The sequence below is a fragment of the Anarrhichthys ocellatus genome, unplaced genomic scaffold (genome assembly GCF_004355925.1).
Source record: "Anarrhichthys ocellatus isolate YVR2014 unplaced genomic scaffold, GSC_Weel_1.0 scaffold25, whole genome shotgun sequence".
Lineage (NCBI taxonomy): Eukaryota > Metazoa > Chordata > Actinopteri > Perciformes > Anarhichadidae > Anarrhichthys > Anarrhichthys ocellatus.
In genome coordinates, this window is record NW_022280055.1 from 4540485 (window position 1) to 4543762 (window position 3278).

Consider the following 3278-nt stretch of genomic DNA (forward strand, 5'->3'; position numbering starts at 1 on the left):
GTTGTCAGTTTGTCATTAAATCATAATAAATCGGGTTCGGTCAGTTCTATGATAGACGTTAGGTATTAAATATTATTTCTATTTTCAGCTTTGCATCTATATTTGGAAAGCTGTTGATTTAAACCTGCAATAACTGATATTTTTGGCCACAGGGGGGCAGCAGAAACAGCTTTGATACATCATTACCTGTTAAGGTGATTGATATACTGTACATGGGGAACAGTTGCTTTTTTAGCAACACGATCATTCATTTTGAGTCGTCTTTGTGTCTACCTGATGAATGTGAGTCCAGTATTTTCTCTCTTTTAGCTATGTTTTTGACCTCTACCTCCGGAGCTACTAAGTGCTCCATTATGTTCCACTAAAACTGTAAAGTAGCAGCCGGGGGGAATTAACATACACAATGAAAACATAATCTGCCAAATCTGATGAGGTTTGGAGTCCTCTTCTTCCATTCTGGGAGAATTGTGAGCTTGGGGAAGCTTTGGAAACTTGAAGGTGATATATCCTCTCGGAATGCAGATGTAGCTCTTATGTCTACCATACAATGATATATTGTCCAGTATGTCATTTATGTAATGTTATAACCTTGTATGTGTTTTGTGGGTGATTGTGCATTAGTGCGACTATTTCATGTCTTGCTACAATGTATCGTTGTGAATTGTCAAATTGAACAAGTCTAAAAATCAATAAATACATGTTTATAAAGATAAAAAAGTATCAGCCGGAGAGCTAAACTGTAAGACCTGGTAAAGCCTCACTTTTATATTTGATACATTGTTGTTAAAAAATATCAATTATAGACTCTTTAAAGATGAGGACTATATGACATGAAACATAATACTCAAACAATGACAGATGTAGATTAGTCCGTCCAGGCGCTCTCTTACCAATCTGCTTGTTGGGGAAGTTAAAGACCTCCAGACCACTCGGGTGGGAGGTGTGTGTTGTCTGTGAAGCAGCATAGTAATACACCTGTAACACACATATACGCATGATCTAAGTGATCCAAATCAGTAAATCAATATTAACATATTTATGTGATCAGGTCAATGCACAGAAATGAAAACAAACCATGAAAACATTAAAAAAAAGAATCTTTACTTAAAAAGTTCTTAAACATGCATAAAGGTAACAAAGGCAGCCACAGAGCTCACCACTTTGCCATCTTCCAGAATGTGTTTGACGTCGCCATTGAAGAATGTGACTGTTTTCGTCTTCTGGTCTGCAGAAGTTACTTTACATGTCCAGTCAGTCTGAGTCACCAGGCCGCACCCGTTGGAGACAAGCTGCTCCATCTCGGGAGATAACGACATCTTTGTCAGTGCAAAATACTCATCTCTGAATTATTTTGAGGGAAAATTTACATATTCTTTCGGGAAATTAATTTTTTTTAATTATTATTATTTAAATCAAATATTATCCAAATTACCACTGAAAGAGCCTGAATCCTTGATTTATTTTAAATGTCAATACTATTTTTTTTCTCCTATTTAATTGGCAACTTTAAGTTGCCCTTTAAGGTTAAATCAAGTTTGGGCAGTGACACGGCCGGTACGGGGAGCGTATCGACTTGCAATGCATACGCCTGTAATGAGGTCAGTCAGTGCTTTGACACCACCTTTCTCATAAATTATTGCCCGGGTGTGCTTCAAGACCACTTAAGTATTATGTGCTTGAATCATTTGATACCAACCAGATTTACACGGCAGTAAAATAACTAAGTAGCTGTGAGTAGAGTGTATGAGAGGCAAGGGCGTAGGTTTGGTTTCACATATTGAAACGGGGAGTGTAGGGATCCTCCCCCACAACATTTCCTGCATTCTAGTGAATTTTTCTGCAGCCTTTAATGGTGGAAAAGTATTTATTTATGATAAGGAAACCACTAAATTCAGGTGCCAGGTGATAATTCAAAATATAAAAATATAACGTAACATAATGCAGTAAGGCTCTGAAACATTCTGTATTTTTTTTATATTTATTCTCCTGTAGATCATCTTTTCTTTTGCCTGTAGGCATTTTTTTCTCTTCCCTCCTCTTTTGTGTCTTTAACCTCTTTAAATGTTCATGTGGCAACTATTCACCTCAATGATAAATTAACTTTATTTTAATTAATTTATAAACTTCTGAAATGTAATAGCTCACATGTGTTTCAGCCTGTGAAAACGTTTTTATATCAGTGTAATCTGGGAAGTTGGGAAATAGTTTCAATATCTTGAGAAAAACATTGTAATATTACGAGCAATAAAGTCCTAATATTTCAAGGAAAAAAATCGCCATGCCCAATGAAAGTGATACTAACAGAAAACACTTTTGATAAGGCATAAATCTCACTACTATAGGTCCGGACCTCGGTGACCTCACAGCTTGCTACAACCGGTGATCACACCAAAAAGTGCATTTCTCTGCGGCGGTCAACAACAGATTCTGCTCCTCAGTCTCTCTGTGCGTGTGCGATAGAAGATGTCGCAAACAGTACATGAGAAGTTTGCTCAAACATTGGTAAATATGTAAATTAATCAATTAATAGTAAGGGGTGGATGAAGTCTAACCAAGTCTAACATTTTTTCAACTTCCTTTTGTCTCCTTGTATCTAGTTTTTAAAATCTTTTTCTCATGGGTATCATTGCCTTGAGCCGCCCCCAGTCCATTAGGAGTAAGTTATTATGTTTTGTTATGTTGTTTTTCTTTTCTTTTTAGTTTTTCATGTCGTTTGAGGAGACCCTGCACTAACTCATGTCACCCCCATGATGTCAGTCTGGTCAAACAAACTGTGTGACGAAGAGTTATTGTGGTTATCGCTGTGTATACTGAAGGGCACCACAATTCAGGGTCAAATATGACTGACAGGATACAGGGGGGAGATTCCATGTTGATGTGATTCATGTGATTTGTGAGCTGAGGAGAAGACGACAAAATAAAAATAGAAATGCTTCAGATGACTACGCTGGTGCCACTACGGGAACTTCTATCAGAAAGGCGGTCGTAGTTCCTATTCCTATTCCTATTTTACCTCTGACTGAGCCTCCTGGTGTAGGGTGCGTGTGTGCAGTACAGTGTGCGTGTGTGCAGTACATCGGCCGGCCTCTGGGCTGCACTGTGGTGTAACTGTTGGTTTCTCCCTCAGCTCAGAGTTTTCTCTCAGACCAGTCACTCTCTCTCTGCCTGAACTGCTGCTGAAGGACCTCCATCTGCTGCCTGAGGGCCTGCGCGCACACGCACACACACATGCACACACACACACACACACACACACACACACACACACACACACACAC